The sequence below is a fragment of the Muntiacus reevesi genome, chromosome 1 (genome assembly GCF_963930625.1).
Source record: "Muntiacus reevesi chromosome 1, mMunRee1.1, whole genome shotgun sequence".
In the NCBI taxonomy this organism is placed as follows: domain Eukaryota; kingdom Metazoa; phylum Chordata; class Mammalia; order Artiodactyla; family Cervidae; genus Muntiacus; species Muntiacus reevesi.
The window spans coordinates 113,319,603-113,338,093 of record NC_089249.1 but is presented as its reverse complement, the minus strand read 5'-3'; positions in this window follow the sequence as shown (position 1 = coordinate 113,338,093).

Here is an 18,491-nt window from a genome sequence, read left to right as displayed (position 1 = left end):
TGAGATAAAATCTCCATCCAGTAACTTGTCTCCATCGGTGTCAATTATTTCCATTGTCAATGCAGACGCTGTTTGCTCTGCTATAGCTTTGCACATGAGATGTTTTTGAGGGTCCTCACTGTACAGTGAGTGGATAACAGCTTGGGTTCAGGCATCAGAGTTTGTTATGTGACCTCAGTCACTTGCTGACAAAAGTGTAACAAAAGTCAATGACTGTGAGGATTAAAAGCAATAACACTAGTGACATGCTTAGCATAGTACTCAATAAATTATTTTTTTAAATTGTATTTTATGCTAATATTAATCCTGGTCCCCTATGAATATATTCTCGTTTATCAATGTACCTCTTAAAATTCAGTCCCCAAATTCAGACAAAATATTTCAAATGTTAGCCTAATGTTTACTAATTAATGAATTTGATTATTGTTCCCTTAGACCTGGCAGAAAAGAACATCTCTTTCAATACAGTAAATAAACCATATGTAGAAAGGCCATGATTAGACTCAGATATATAAACAGAGACATGATTTTCTAACTTTAAGCAAGTTATTCCAAGGATTCATTTCCTAGGATGAGAGAAGATTATGTGGCTTGACTGATACTTATAAACTACAAGAATTCGCACAACAAGTGTAAGCAAAAGACGTGCTTACATCAACCAAAATCCTTCCCTTACTTCAACAGTGGGTGTTCCCCACCAACAGAATTGAGTGCAGGGATACAGAAGGGAAGATACTGGGAGATAGGAGTTTGTAATCTCATTATCAGTAGCTGGTGTATTATAGCCTTAGTGGCCTACTGTTTTAATATTGCAGCACACTAGGCTGTTTTTCAAGTACATTGTCTTCAGCCTGGAATTACCTATTGGAAAAATTCATAGATCTCGCTATTGTTACGATGCTGCGTTGTGGACTAAAACCTTTTTCTTTACTCAGGTAGGAGCCAAAATAAACAAACAAAATCAATAGCTCCCCTGGAACATAATCCTTCATGTGAACACTAAATTATTCCTAAAGACTGAGGAGCAGGCCTACTTTTGCAGCTACCTGGTTTTCTTTGGCCCAGCCCAACTGAGGTTGCTCTATCTTAGGAAAAATGACGACATGTGAAAATTTACCTATATCTTCTACAGATAAATTTCTTTTTAATGCCTTTTTTTTTTTTTTTTTTGCCACATAGCTTATAGGATCCTAGTCGGGGATTGAACCCAGCCCTTGGCAGTGAAAGTACAGAGTCCCAACCACTGGACCACCAGGGAATTCCTTCTGCATGTACATTTCTTTCTGTACTGTATTTTCCCACAGTGACAAGGGGCCTTGACGGGGCCTGATGACATCCTACTGTTTTAACTCCCAACTCCCTATAAAATAAAAGGAACTCTGATAACGAGTAAGTAGCCAGAAAAAAATGTTGCATCATTATGGCAGGATGGGGCTTAGAGATTTTGCCTCATGACCACTCTTCTAGCCAGGAACAAGGTTTCTCACAATTCTTTGTCCCTCCAGTCCTGCTCAGAGTCAGCATCTCTTCCAATAAGAGACACCCATGTGAGAATTGAAAGGCTGAAAAGGAGAGGCCGCAATTTACAGTTAGCAACATGAGTAGATGTGAGATTCTAAAGAACTACCAGGTGAGATTCTAAAGAATTACCTCAGTTAGTGCTATAAACTGAGAAAAAAGAGATTTCCAGAGGGTCTGAAAATTTGCACTCCCATGAACCATCTGCTTTACTGTGGCAGCCTGAGACCATTGCTGTTAGTTTCCCAGATCTTGGTTCCCTAACTTTTCTAGCAGTTGGTTATGCCTCTAGTTCCCTACATCAAAACCCTTCATACTTGAAATACATAGAATGGTTTTTGTTTCCCTGACTGAACCTGGACTATGTTGGCATCACCTGCTTCAATTACTCATGGATACATGAGTACCATTTATGACCCATCTGATGAGTTGGCATTCAATTTGTTCTTAGACACTTAAAGAAATATGGAAATTGCTAGCTTCAGAAAGCACCCTTCATCAAGAATTGCTCAAATTGTTAGAAAGAGTATCATAATGTAGAATAGAACAAGTGTGTTTTTTTTTAATGAGTAAAGTCTAGCTTTCACATCCTGCATTTTGTCCTTTTCAAATGCTGGGCAAGGTGCTTAATTTCTCAACCTCAGTTTTCTTTTCTGTAAGTGAAGATTGTGATAATACCTGTTTTTCAGGGTTGTTATAAGAATTAATGAGATCAAGTTTATAAACCACCTTTTCCCTACACTTCAGCATCCATATGGCTTTCACTGTTTGGGCCTAATTCTGTCCTCTGCAGTCATGCATGTCGGGCCCAGCTGCCCCATAGAGCACCTTTGTGGGAATGAGAGAAAGGCACTGCCTTTGGCTGACTCAGCCTGGCATCCAGGCATCTGGCTTGGTGGCGGAACAAGAGCTGGATTTCAGCGCCCATTGCCCTCCAACTGAGCATCTTTGAGCACAGCCTGAACAACCATCCACTGGGTCTCTGCATGAAGATGAAATCTAATTCCTCAGGAAAATCCTATATTTTAAGATTTCTCTCTATTTCTCAACAAGTCTTCCCTCTCCTCTCTAAACCAACCAGGGCAAACTCTGACAGATAGTGAAGGACAGGGGAGTTTGGTGTGCTGCAGTTCATGGAGCCTCAATGAGTCAGGCATGACTTAGTGACTGAACAACAACAAACAACAAATTGGATGAGGTTTGCCCCATCAGTTCAGTTCAGTTCAGTTCAGTCGCTGAGTCGTGTCCGAATTTTGCGACCCCATCAATCGCAGCACGCCAGGCCTCCCTGTCCATCACCAACTCCCAGAGTTTACTCAAACTCATGCCCATCGAGTCGGTGATGCCATCCAGCCGTCTCATCCTCTGTCATCCCCTTCTCCTCCTGTCCCCAATCCCTCCCAGCATCAGGGTCTTTTCAAATGAGTCAACTCTTCGCACGAGGTGTCCGAAGTATTGGAGTTTCAGCTTCAACATCAGTCCTTCCAATGAACACCCAGGACTGATCTCCTTTAGGATGGACTGGTTGGATCTCCTTGCCATCCAAGGGACTCTCAAGAGTCGTCTCCAACACCACAGTTCAAAAGCATCAATTTTTCAATGCTCAGCTTTCTTCACAGTCCAACTCTCACATCCATACATGACCACTGGAAAAACCATAGCCTTGACTAGATGGACCTTTGTTGACAAAGTAATGTCTCTGCTTTTTAATATGCTATCTAGGTTGGTCATAATTTTCCTTCCAAGGAGTAAGGGTCTTTTCATTTCATGGCTGCAATCACCATCTGCAGTGATTTTGGAGCCCAGAAAAATAAAGTCTGTCACTATTTCCACTGTTTCCCCATCTATTCGCCATGAAGTAATGAGACCAGATGCCATGATCTTAGTTTTCTGAATGCCCCATAGTGAAATGATTATGTGTATGTTAGTTGCTCAGTCGCGTCTGACTATGTGACCCCGTGGATGGTAGCCCGTCAGGCTCCTGTCTGTGAGATTTTCCAGGCCAGAATATTGGAGTGGGTTGCCTTTTCCTTCTCCAGGGGATCTTCCCAACCCAGGAATCAAACCTATGTCTCCTGTGTTTCCTGCATTGCAGGCAGATTCTTTACCCACTGAGCCATCTGAGAAGCCAATGACAATGTACTTTTCATTAATGAACAATTCAGCCAAAGAATGGCTGAACTAGAAGACTATACCAACTAAGTCATTCACATGAAGGTATCACCTTAATCATGCATTTTGGTTTTAAATGTTACTGTAGAGGTTTATTCTCTTGTTGAAGATTGCTGAACATCAGTAAGAATGTGGGTCCCCTGCTGAGTATGAGATTAGAAAGGTGTGTGAAATCCTACCTTGGCTGCCCAGCTACAGCTAAGGGCCTCTGTGGTTGCATTCTCTAGGACTACTCCCCAGGGGACGGTAGGCCCAATGTCAATCCCCATCTCCCTTCAGGCACCGACCCACTCTTAACATTTGTGTGGCCCAAGGCAGGAGAACAAATGGAGGCCTATAGGGCCTGTATCTAAATGTTTAGAAATTACAAATAAAGATAAAAACTGTTAAATAGAATATTTCTATCTTCTTACCTTGGCAAATAAATATTCATAATAACAGATGAGAATATATATGTAAAAAAAATTTTTTATATGACAGAGCAAGTTATCACAGATGACTGAATTGATCATAATTATGCTTGTCTAGGTGTCCTCTTGATGAGTTGGTGATACTTGGATGATCACATCCATAGTTAATTAACTATTTATATATTTACTGTAGAAAATTAATTTGTATTATCTTTATTTTAGCAAAGTCACTGATTGTAATGGTATAATTAAGATTTTTCATATATGCTCTATTGACAGTAATGACAAATTAGTCAATATTTAAGTCATTGTACTTTGTTTATTGTTCATTTCAATTGGAGAAACCACTGTGCTAAGGTAGGAGTTACTGGTATTGTCAATAAATTATTAAACCATTCAGTTCAGTTCAGGTCAGTCGCTCAGTCATGTCTGACTCTTTGCAACCCCATGTACTGCAGTACGCCAGGCTTCCCTGTCCATCACCAATTCCCGGAGTTTACTCAAACTCATGTTCATTGAGTCGGTGATACCATCCAACCATCTCATCCTCTGTTGTTCCTTTCTTCTCCTGGTTTCAATCTTTCCCAGCATCAGGGCCTTTTCCAGTGAGTCATTAAATTATTATAAATTAGGGAATGAACTTCACATGCAAGTTTTACATATATTAAAAACTGTAATGAAGTCACATGTGACAAAGTAGCCTTATTACAGAAAATATTATAAACTAATATAATAGTTTTTATAATGAATTTTTTAAGTGGATATGTTAAAGAAGTGTCTTTTAGGAGAACATCTAGATACATACAGTATTTCTTAGATTCTTATTTCAAATTTTCCAATATTGTGTTATTATAAATAAGATAGATTTAGCAGGGCATTAATTAACTTATTCAAATCTCTCCTCAATTAGGACTATATTCTGATCTCCCAGAAACATGGTCTCCATTAAAATTAGAAATAATTAGCAATTATCTACACACGAACGACCCGTTTGCTAGGTAGACGTCTTTGATTCCTTGCTATAATGCTGTTATATTTTATTGGAATGTTGTCAACAAATTTCTTGCAGTTTATTTTGATTTAGAAAATTCACTAACTTTGACATTTTAAGAAATTTTTTTAGTTCTTTTTATAAGTGAAATAGGCAAACTTAGATAGTTTCGAAATTTTTTATTCAATTTTGGTAATATTATTAATAATAAGCAAGAGTAACATCAAATAACTGGATAGCATGAATTCAAAATTAATTTCCTATCAAAATCAAGATTCATATTTTAAGATTCTTCTATTGTTTCAGTTAATTCTTATAGTGCACCTTGTACATTATGCAATCTAATTTCTTTAAATGATCCAGAGAACATTCCCATCACACATGTCCAAGAATGACTTTAAGATCATTGCTTTGTTTCATCAAACTACTTCATCTTTGGGAGGAATCAGAAAATACAGTATATAATCTTTGAACTGCTGTTAAGACAGTTGACATCATATCTCCCAATTAAAAATTCAAAGGAATGCTGTATAGGATAAACACACAAGTATTTTTGGATTTCTGGCCAATGTTCAGTACAGTAAAACTTTTTATTTATCAACCGCATTGCCACCATTATGTCTTAGACATTACCCTTGGAGAATTTTTAAATTATTTAAATGAATTTTAGTGTTATATTTTTAAATTTTCAATTAAATCTTTTTAAATATTTTTATAAAAGTGAAACTATTTATAATTCTAGCATTCAGAGGCCATCTGGTTACCAAAACAAAGAATGCTTATCAGACTTCCCTGGTGGTCCGGTGGTTAAGACAGTGCTTCCAACACAGGGGGCATGGTTTGATCCCTGGTTGGGGAAGTTCCACATAAATAAATAAAACCTTTATTAACTTAAAAAATTATTTTTAAAATAAAGAATAAGCATCATTCTTCCTAGCGATTACATCTAGATCAACAGATACAATTTTAAAAGTGACAGGAATTGGTGCACAATATTCCTTTTCCAGTCCATGCAACTGTAGTGAATATTGTATGTACCAACTTCAAGTACCTGTGGAAACAAGCCGGAACACAAAGAGAAGGAGGAAGACGGATGCTTGGTGCTAGTGGGAGATTGTACTTCATTACGCAGAAATCTACTATGGGAGAAGTAGGCTTTGACAAGTTAATTTATCTTTTACCTAAGTGCTTCTGCCAGTCAAATCCTGCCTAGCCTCCAGGGCGCTGTCTCTCTCCTGTGTAGATGGTGGCACAATCCGCAGACTTTCCCGTGGCTTCAGACACTCTTCAGGGGACAAAGGGCAGGATATGCAGAGAGGTTTTTTCCTGGGTTTTAAACTGTGTCACAAGAGTGGGTCACCCTGTGTCAATGTTGATCATCAATTCCAGGTGACAGAGATGCCTGTGGATTCTCTAAAACACATGTTTTTATGTGCACTTGTTGATCTGGGGTTGGGGGTGCTTCCCAGGTGGCGCTAGTGGTAATGAATCCATCTGTCAATGCATGAGATTCTTGCCTGGAGAATCCCATGGACAGAAGAACGTGAGAGGCTACAGTCCAGAGTGGTGCAAAGGGTTGGGTATGACTGACATCACTTAGCACGCATGTGATCCTGGTGATCCCAAAGGGCAGTCCTGCTGGGAAGCTCCCTTCTCTTGGTGGAGGTCCGATTGAGCCTAGCTCCTGGAGCCCAGCTCCACCTTAGCCCAGATCATATCCTCTGAGCTTTTTTTTTTTTTCTTAATCTGAAACAGTCAAGGTGTAAAGACGGGAAGTAAAGAGTAATATTTCATTAGGGCTTCCCAGGTGGCTCAGTGGTAAAGAATCCACCTTCAGTGCAGTAGTCCTGGGTTCAATCCCTAGGTCTGGAAGATTCCCTGGAAGAGGAAATGGTCATTATATATGTATAGTGAGAGAGATAGATATGTATATGTATCTATCTATCTATATGTATACATACATATATATATACATACTACATCTTCTTTTGCTATTCATCTGCTGATGGACATTTAGGTTGCTGTCACGTCTTGGGTATTGTAAATAGTGCTGCTATGAACATTGGGGTGAATGTAACTTTTCAAATTAGAGTTTTCTCAGGATACTTGCCCAGGAGTGGGATTTCTGAATCATATGGCAACTCTACTTTTAGTTTTTTAAGGAACCTCCATACTGGTCTGTATAGTGGCTGCACCAATTTACATTCCCACCAACAGGGTAGGAGGATTCCCCTTTCTCTACATCCTCTCCAGCATTTATTATTTGCAAACTTTCTTAATGATGGCCATATTGACGAGTGTGAAGTGACACCTCCTTGCAGTTTTGATTTTTCTCTAATAATTAGTGATGTTGAGTATATTTTCATGCGCTTATTGACCATCTCTATGTCTTCTTTGGATAAACATTTGTTTAGGTCTTCTGCCCACTTTTTGATTGGGTTGTTTATTTTGTTATTGAACTGTATAAATATTTGTGTATTTTGGTAATTAAGCCCTTATCTGTTGCATCATTTGAAATATTTTTTCCCAGTCTATAACTTGTCTTTTCATTTTGCTTATGATTTCCTTTGTCCAAAGGAATGTTCTCTTTTAAGGACTTGACTTGTTGGTGCTAAGAGACTGTTGATCTTTATGATTGAGCAGGTATTTCTGTTGATGGGGAGGTTTGGTCCATGCACAGTGCAGATACACAATGCATAGTAGAGGGGAGAAAGGAGGCCAAAGGGCAGAGAGAAGTTTTTATGTTTAAATTTTTCCTATCTTGCCATAAAATATGAATTTTATTTCACACCTCAAATAGACAAGTATCTTGAGGCTAACATACACATGACATTGGTCATATCTTCAAAATTCTGAGTATGGTTTTCAATACAATGAAGTTGAGTTTTACAGGACACATGATTTCAAGTTTCCTCTGTATAAGAAGCATGGACCAGAATGGTGCCTGCCTTCTAAGGTGATGTCTCACAGGTCACCCATCCAATAGAGTGCACTGAGTAGACAGAGATTCCACAGAAATTCCCCAAATCAAAGCACAACATATGACTAAGCTGCCGGAAACTTGGTTCTTCTTTCCTGATACATTCCCCCACTGCTTTCCCCCCTATTTTCTCTTTGTATTCACGGAGGTTCTCAATAGAAGGACTGAGGTGCCTTTTTTCTAGCACTGTTGTTCCCCCAATAACCCCCTGCCACAACTTCTCCCTTCTGTGTACTGTTATTGTACGTATGGTTACCAGTACAACATTTGACTTTTCAGCATATATCAGATGACAGATTAGTCTTATATCCGCAATTCGATTTTAATAACTTAAGAGAAAAGGTTATGTTCTTTTGTGTCACTGACAGCGCCTAGTACAATGCGGAACATGTATAGAAGTTCAGTCACATTTGTCAATGGATGAATTAAACCAGCAATATTCAAATTTTTTGGTGTCATAATGGATTTTGTTTATGGGGGTTATATCTACTCAACACCTACTATTATTGAAAATTCAAAACATCACAGCAAAACAAGACAATAGAAGTGTACTTTTTTGTTGTGTTTCTGCATAGATTCAGGAAAAACTGGTATTTCAAAATAATTCATTGGACAATATAGAGGTTATGGATATTATAAAAGTTATAATTGAAGATAACCACTTAAAACACAGAAGTACTAAGAACTGAGTTAATTTCAGAAAAAATGCACATTTTTATACCTTAAATCTACTATCTGAGAAAATGCTAAAAAATACAAGATTGAACAGGCATGCATTCCATAAATTATCAGAGGATGACATCATCCCATATCATGCAGTGCCTGGAAAATTCTACTGTACATGAGATAATGAGAGTGAAATAGGCAAATAACATTTCAAAAATGTAAAAATAGTTGTGAATTCCTGGATCCCCTGAAAGAGTCTTGGGGACCATTAAGGATTCCAAGATCAAACTTTGGAAACCAGTGGATTAAATGATAGTCTTGGTTAATTCGATCACTTAAAGATGCCCATTACACAAAATCACTACTAGAATATTGTAGGACAATTAGAATCTACTTTCTAGTGATTGGCATTTATATTATATATGTAGTGCTGTCTAGTTCATCTTTAGGTGAGTCATCTAGATTAGATTGTATTAGAAATCTAATTACCCCTAACTTAATAGCTAAAACTCATAAACATTGATTATCTCACAGTCTCTATGGGTTCCCTTGGTGCAGTTCAGTGGCTGCCTATGGCTCAAGGTGGGCTTCCCAAGTGGCACCAGTGTTAAAGAACCTCCCTGCCAATGCAGGAGATATAAGAGATGCAGGTTCAATCTTTGGGTCGGGAAGATCCCCTGGAGGAGGACATGGCAACCCACTCCAGTAGTCTTGCATGCAGAATCCCATGGACAGAGAAACCTGGAGGGCTATAGTTCATAGGGTTGCAGAGAGCTGGACACGACTGAAGTGACTTCACACACACACACACACACACACACACACACAGCTCAAGGTATCTCATAAGGTTCATTAAGTTTTGGACCAGGGCTGTGGTCGCGCATGAAGGAAGCCTCCCTTTTGCAGGGAATCTGTTTTCAAGCTTGTGTATAAGGTTGTTGGCAGGCATCAGGATTCAGTTCCCCACAGACTATTAGGCAGAGGCCTCAGGTTCTCACTGGGTGTTGCCTGGAGGCCCTTACACCATGGACCTCTCCACAGGGCAGCTCACAGTGTGGCAGCTGGCTTCCTTCAGAGCAAATAAGTGAGAGAATGTGAGAGGGGGTCCCAAGGTGGAAGCCACAATCTCTTTGTAACCTGATCTGTTGACAACCTACCTTTCCTGCAATATACTATTTGTTAGAAGCAAGTCAATTTAAATCCGGCCCACATGCATGCGGGGGAAGAGGAAGGACTTCCAAGGTCATTGAATTCTATCCTAGAGGCTGCCTACTATAGCAGTTTCTTTACTGGAAAAGGAGACTAAATCACAAACTCACTTCTCACTTCTCCTCTGTTGCTCTGCCCAGCTTCTTCTTGTTATAACTCCATCCCTTTTTCCCATGTCTCATATTCCCGTTATCAATGAAGGGGCTTCACTGGTGAAAAGAGCCTATTGAGATATTTTAAGATGAGAGTTTCATGGCTTTGGTTCCTCATAGTTCAGTTTCACTGGACTGTCTATGTTAATAAACATTTCTCATCATGGATGTGTCAGACTACTAGTTGTCCTTCAAAATCCATCTCTTCTATATTTCTGGCCACATGGCCACCCAGCCAGCAATTACATTTCCCAGCCTCCTTGTCAACTAGACGTGAACTTGCACCTAAGTTTAGGGTAATGGTATGTGAGAGAAGGAGATTTGTGCAGCTTCTGTGTCATCTCTAACTTAAGAAGAGCTCCACGTACTGGATTTTGGCTCATCACCCTCTGGACCAGCTGGAAATGGTGACAATTTGAGTAGTCTTGGAAGCCATATGTTGGGGATGCCAGGTCCCACCTGGCTCCATGGAGCAGAACTACCCCTCCAGTCAGAGTCAACCAGATTTCTATAAAAGAGTAACAAGCCTCTATCTTATTTATGTCACCATTTTAGGGGCCTCTTTGTTTTCAACAGTTCTGTTATTCTCTAGCTATTATATTTGATATAAATTAGTCTAGGAAACCAAGACAGAACTGTTTTACTCCTAGTTTAAAACACCATTTTAGTTTATATGGGGGAAAGGTATGTATATGTGGAGAAGAATATATGGGAACTGTCTGTACTTTCTGCTTCATTTTGCTGTAAACCTAAAACTGCTCTAAAAAATACAGTTTATTAATTTAAAACAAAACAGTGCCAGATACACTGGGAATATTACTGTGAAACCACAGCCACATTTCTACCCTCATAGGACTTTTTGTTTAGAGAAATCAAAGTTAAATAAGCAATTAAGCATGCATTAATTAATTACAACTGTGATAAATACTAAGATAGAGTGATTTGTGAGTATATAACAAGAGGCCCTAAGCTATGAAACTCTAATAGAGGTCATGTATATTTTTAAAGAACATAACTGTTCACTAAATATACCCTCATACTGTAATGCTTCTTGAAGGCAATTCTCTAAGCAGTAAAAAAATAAAAGTTGCTATGTGACTTTGGCCTTAGTTTCCTCATCTGTAAATTTCAAAGACACAGATACTTTTCAGATGGTTTTTAGCTTTTCCCCTTTCTACCTCTCTGTCTCCACACTAGATCTTCATGTGCATTGTATGACCTAATTTTTTCCCACAACTGTTATAGTGTTGGATTTACATAAAAGAGATTCTTTGTCCCCAAGGACAATTGGGATATGTAGGGAAAGAGACAGGTGTATCTATGTTTCAATGAGATAAAATGGGATCAAAGGAAAAATCAGTCTAAGAACCAGGAGAAATGTGTTCAAGGTCAGTTATCATTTCTTTTTTTGTGTGTTAATCTGTTAAAAAAAAAAAAGTACAGATTATCTACCCTTTTGACACTTTGCTAATGTATTGGTGACTCAAATAAATTTGTGAAGTGCTTTAAGCTCTTTGGGCGTTAGGTCCCAAACAAGATGTAGCTCCAGGATAAAGCCTCCTGAAGATTGGCACTTGGAGTAGTTGTGGTTTCTGTTCGTTGTGACATCAGTTGTCCTTTCGCACTTCTATAATTCTTTGCCTGTGTAGATAACAAGGGAAACAGGCTGGAAGGCTAAAAAACAAAGAAAGCTTAAAGGTTTATACCTACGAGAAGTCAGAAAGGCAGTATGCAGTCAATAAGCACACAGACACTACATCTAGCACACTTCGTTCAAACCCTGGCTCTGGCACTCACTAGCTGTGTGACTTTGGGCAAGTTACTTAACCTCTCTGTTCTTCCATTTCCTCATCTATAAAATGAGGATAATAAAAGCCTTGACTTCACAGGTTGTTGGGAGGATTAACTGATTTATAATCCAGATAAATTCTCAGAACCAGAGTCTGGCATGTCTCAAGTCTTTATTGTGAGCTATTAATATTATTGTTAATTTCACTTAGATAAGATTTTTCATTTACAGTAGTGAGAACATTTTAAGTTAGGTTAACTCATCAATGAAGGGGGGGTACATAGAGGCAAAAAAAAAAAATGCAGAAAAGAGTTCTTGAATAATCAGATATTTTGTTCTCATGAAAATTTAGCTTGTTTCATATCAGACCCCAAAGTTCTGTCTGGCTCTCCCTTTTTCTGGTTAGAAAAACGAAGGGAAAATGTCCTTCCTTGTCTGATACTCTCTCTCTTGGTTAAATCTGGACTCAAAAATCATAAGTATGACCATGGTCCAATTAACTTTACCCACAAAGCCTACACTCCACTTGAAAATACATCCTTCCAAGTCCATTGTTTTGTTTTTTTTTTTCAAGTCCATTGTTTTTCCAGCATCACTGGAAAGAGTTTAAAATCTCATCAAAAGCACCACCCTCTCCCAGCAAGTTACACATCCCCAAAGCCAAGTTCAATCACACCTCTCAGGGAAAAGGAACCCACTCTCCAGAAAGAAAAGGATGGCGGCTCCTCCACAGCATAAATTAATATCACAGCTGCCACTTTCGTAAGAATATCAAAACCAGCTTTCCAGTTTGTAAACATAAACTTCACAGACCCATGGTCTGATAGAGTGTTCCTAAGTGTTTTGAATGTACAACACCCAGAAAAACCTCCTGAGTGTTATTTACAGTATGTGCTTCATAGGGAGGAGAATTCACATTTCAGCAGTCCAGGGGAAAAATGCACAGATAGGAAAGAAAGTCAGCAAATTATTTAATGGTTACTTTAAAAAAAAAAATGTCACTGTGCAGAAAAGTGTTTGGAGCTATGTTGAAGGCCTGTGTCACTGTGTGACACTGCTTCATTATCACTTCAATGGCCATGAATCCAGGGGGTGGGAGGAAACACTTCATACAAAAATAATGACTTTAGTCCTTGGAGCCCCACCCCAGTATTTTAGGAAATCACGTTCTTGCCTTAAAGCTGTGTTTTCTTTGTATCTCAAACATTTGGTGAGTTGTTTTCGGCAGTAAAGCTGAATGAGCTTTTATCTGGTTTTCTCCATTCCTGATGAAGTATTACCATTAACATAGTCTTCCCATATCCCACCTTAAGAAAACATTTACAATGGGATAAAATCAAAACACATCCGCGGAAAGACGGTTTTCACTTGGCTATGCTGCGTGAATTTTAAATTTCCCTTTTCACAATGCAACCATCACCATGGAACGCTGAGGGCGGATTAATGCTTCTCTGGTACTTCGGTATATCAGAACATGGATTTGCCAACAACAGCTGCAGCAAATTCCCCTGACTGAGAAGAATTACAAGTATTATCACCTAGATCATTAAACTGGGTTCATAGATTGCAGAATGTCTTCAATCAATTCATCTTAGATAACCTGAAGCCAGCTGGACCCCCTCAGCGAGAACTTGACTTAATTGGCCAATAAGTGGCTGGAAAAGGTGCATGCTATTTGATAAAATTACTGAGTGAGCAAGTGATTACAGTTTGGAGAAGCACCGAGTATAGACTGCAGGTCAGCCCTTTTGGGGAGGGCTAAGTTAATGTCCACTATTAAGTGCTGCTATGAAAAATGGTAGCTTACTAGGAGCTCAGATGGAAAAGAGGATTCAGGTCAGACTTCAACTGATGGAGTGGGTGAGAGGCAGACATTTATCATCTCTTTGGCCTCATTTCTGCCTTGGTAATAGTCCCACACTAACCACTCCAGCAGTTGCCTGATTTTCTGTCTCCCTTTCATTTTATTGGCATAACGAAAAATATCGCCCTAGCCAACGAATCCATCTGGAAGGAAAAACCACTTTTTCCTCAATCATGTCCCAAGAGTCTTTTCCACAGAAAGGTTAAGGAATCGAGAGGCTGAAGAACACATTGTCTACACATACATATCAATAATTATTCTCTCCCTCTAGTGAGGAGATTGAAGTACTGTACTTTGCACATTAGATGTCTATATTTTATCAGTGCAGTTTAAAAAAAAGGGCAAATCAAAACTGGAATATGTTAGCAGGCTATTGGCAGAAATTATTAAATAAAAATACTCTCTTCCTTCATGATGAAACAAAGGTTTCTTAATATATTGCTTCCATGACATTTTTTTCACCTGCCACTAAATGTTTTAACCAGTTTGCAAAAAAAAAAAGAAAACTTTTGACAGATTTAGTTCAAGATTTCAGGTTAACAGACCTGCAACAACACATTGTCACTTGAATTATTGGTGTTTGACAATAATATGGTACCATTCAGGGGGAAGTCCCAAGAAGAAGGTTCCAGAGCAAAATGCACTCATTTATTCTCATCCAGACATATACCTGTTTCATGGGTTTTTACTAAACAAAATGATTTTACTAAATAATAAACATCATCGGGATTTTAACAGGTAGAGAGATGGGAAATCATTCAAACTTAGGCCACAATTTGAACTGTAGCCTAAGAAATCAGACATGTCTTAAACCTGCCTGGTATTCATGAGAGAAATGAATTCATCAGCTTGGAAATACCAACTGCATCATGAGAATCCCTTTCACTCTTTGTTAACTAATTTGGGAAGTGTGAACAATGATTCTGAACTTTACTTTGCTCATTAGTGTCTCATTGGGGCCAACATACCTGGCACACGATGGACGAAATCGGTAGGCACCCTTGAATGGCCACATTCACTCCTTTCTGGAGGCGCTGGCCTTCTTTCCAAGTGGGACATGCAAACCCACCTTGGAGCCTTTACCATCACAGAGGTTGCTTCTGGTGTTACTCACAGATTAAAAATGAGAAATACAAGTCTTAGAGGAGTCAAGTGCTTGGATGAAATGCCAGAAATACCGACTACAGCTGGATCCAAACCCAGGTCTTTATCTCCCAGAACCTGAGCTCTTAAGGTAGCATTTGTGTCTGGCAGCCTTTTGACTTCTCTGTGAATCTTTAGCTTAGGCCCCAAATTTTCCAAGGACAAAATGAAAGTCAAACATATTCTGCAAGTATTTGCTTTAAATTATTTGCCTTATTTGTATCACAGCCATGAACCAGGTCCGGCTAATGAGAAAGCAAGTCATTTTCAACGCCGCAGCTTATAAATCAACATCTCCTTATGATACATTGATCTGCATTGATTTTCTGAATAGGAGGCTTTCCCTTCCACATCACCAATTTCCTGCTTCTAAATTATTTTTTTGGAGTGATCTTATAGAAAAATAAGGCAGGGGTTGGGGATCATCTTCACAAACTCTTTGATTGTTGTTCTACCAGCTGTTTGAAATGGAAATCTCTTTGGGCGATTTTTGAGTGGGAGAGTGAAGTGGGGGCTATAATTTCCTCCTCCATCATTTATTCCTAGAGTATTTCAGGGAAGAGTTAAATCAAGGAGCACCGGACTGGTGTACACATTTTTCTCTTACCCTGAGATCTTTTGGGTGAAAGGGCAGCACTGAATTAAGCATTTAGTAGTTTTAAAATCTGTGACCCGGAGCTGGTGCCTGAAAGCATCATCGATAATAAGGTTGGAAGCACATTATACTTTGCTGGTACTTCTCTCATCTTGCCTTGGACAGTCTTCTCCAGGAGTCATAATTATCCCACTAGGAAAACTGTCCCATTGTCTGCTAGTCTTTACTGGCAGGAAGTTTTTCTTGCTCTCTCCAGCTGTATCCTTTCTCAGCAGGGCCCATTAGTTCTCATTTAATTAGTACCACGATATAAATGGTCCTTCTCTTCATTTATGTTGTTTTCATTTAAATAATTACACAGTACAGTGTTTCCATTCCCTGCAGGCACTGGTTTTGTAGGCTGAGAAACAGGATTGCAAACTATAGGCTTCAGTGTATTTTTTAAGCATGGCTTCACCTTTTTCAGATGAATAAGGCAAATACCTTTGTGCTGATGGTGGACTTTCAAGAGCACGAAAAATTATTCTTTTCCTCTAGAATGGATTCCAGTACTAAATGGCTGGCAGGTCCAACAACCCAATGATAGAGTTGTCAATGTGTCTAATGGAAAGCCTGCTTGGCCTGGGTACCGGAGAGTGCTGAAGGCACAGTGGTAAATAAGCCAGATGCGGGCCTGGCCCCTGAGGGGCTTACAGTCTAGACTTTAGAGAAGAGAGGCATGGAGACAGTGAGATAGTGAGAGGAAAGAGAGCTTCTCAAATATTTATATGCATATGAATTTATGGATATTGTGTTAAAAGATTCTGGTTCAATAAAACTGGATGGGGCCTGAAAGTTTGCATTTCTACAAACTCCCAGGTGATGCTGACATTGCTGGTCCAGGGCCCATCTTTTGAATAGCCAAGAATCTGAAGAATGGAGATCTAGACTCATCTCTGTTACCAAGTGAACCTTTGGTAATTGGACAGGTTCGTTAAATAAGTGAAGTCTTATCATCTGGCAAATGGAACCCTAATATCTACTCTACCAAGTTGTTGTGAAGTCAAATAAATAGAAAAGCATTTGATAAAATTTCATGTGCTGTACAAATCTACAGTATTATAAGAAAATAATGTCCTTGTAGTCAATGCCTTTTTGAACATACACTGAGATTAACCAAAATCTGACTTGACGTTGTTTTGAACAATAATTGGGCTTCTCTGGTGGCTCAGCTATAAAGAATCTACCTGCCAATTCAGGAGACACGGGTTCAATCCCTGGGTTGGGAAGATCCCCTGGAGAAGGAAATGTAGTATTCTTGCCTCAGAAAACCCATGGAGGATGAGCCTGGTGGGCTACAGTTCATTGGGTCACAAAGAGTTGGACATGAATTAGTGACTAAACAACAACAACAAATGTGACATTGTTTTGAACAATAACTACTCCCACATCTGTTAAACTGGGCTTCTGATGCAGGTATATATAATTTTACAATCAAGGAAATTTCACTTCCAGGTTATAATGCCTCAGGCAAAACAAGGCTTCCATTCAGTAAAACACCACTTTGACTTCACCAGGAGATGTCCATGAGCACCAGGCAACACCATAAAATGGTCTTTGGATGGGACTTGGATTTTTTTAATTTTTTTCCTAAAAAAGAATAGTACATCTAATTAGCTGGGAAATACCGATATTAGGGGTAATTTAAAACAAATTTTCAACCTGTGGGTTCTCTGGTAAAAAGTATGGTTAAAGGCAAGAGGCTCCTCTGTCCATGGGATTTTCCAGGCAAGGGTACTGGAGTGGGTTACCATTTCCTTCTCCAGGGATCTTCCCAACCCAGGGATTGAACTCAGGTCTCCCTCATTGTAGACAGATACTTTACCCTCTGAGCCACCAGGGAAGCCCCATTTTATTATACCTTAGCTCATATGATCCTTGCTCAGTGGGAGGGCGATGTCTCTGCACCTGTTTCTGGCCCATTCAGGGGGTCAAGCTCTCTGCCCAGAGCACCCTAAGATCATAGCAAAGTCAAATGGCTGGGGCAAAACTGCTGCTTCAGTACCCACAAAACAGCATGGAGATGGGCCAGTTGATACTGGCTCATCGTTGTGGGTCCCCAAGAAATAGACTATGAGATCTGTGCACAGGAGGTTTATCGGGGAGTGCTCTCTGGAGGGATGGAAAGAAGCAGAACAAAGGCCTCAGCTAACCCCCTAGAGCCCTCTGACATCAGGAGGGCCTTCTGAATATCCCACCTTGAGGTAAGGAGGAATCAGAATTTTAAACTCTTCTACTGACCTGTCATTAGATGCAGGATGCCTGGGGGTGGGGTAGGGACATGACCTTGATGACCTGAGGACTATGACTGAGCTGAGAGCTGTCAGCCCTCAAGAATTGGAGGGGTGAGCGTGTCCGTCTAAGCAGGGGAGTCTGGGTGGCACACCACATGACCACCACACTACTTTACTTCTTGCCCCTGGTTCTCCATTGGGCATCCTCTCCCATGCCCAGAGGTTAATGCTAGAGATTGGGAATAGGGAGGTAACCACATCTCCTGTGATGTTGCAAACTGCATTCACTCCCTTTCCTTCCTGGTAAGGTACATGATGGAGATAGGAGCTGGGAAGAGAAGGGGAGTGTTCCTCGAACTCTGCTGGCTCAGCTGCACTAGCACAGAAGCACATGGAATCCCAAAGCACCACACATTGGGCATTTTATCTGCATCTCTGGGATTTTTAGTTAAAAAAAAATTTTCCCCTATGGAAGAAATTTTAAAAAAATTTTTTTAAAGAACCAGAAAATAGTCTAAAAGCACATTACCAGGAAATTGCTTCTACTGTGTTTATGACTGTCCTTAATGTTTTATGAATATGTTAAAAAAAATGCTCAGGCATATTTCCTTGGGCACTCTAGTTAATTACTTATTCCGAGTGCTTCTACTCCATTCCTTGCAAAATGTGTTGTGCATTAATTCTGATTATGTACAAAAACCCACCTGCAAGGAAAAACTCTGAATCAGT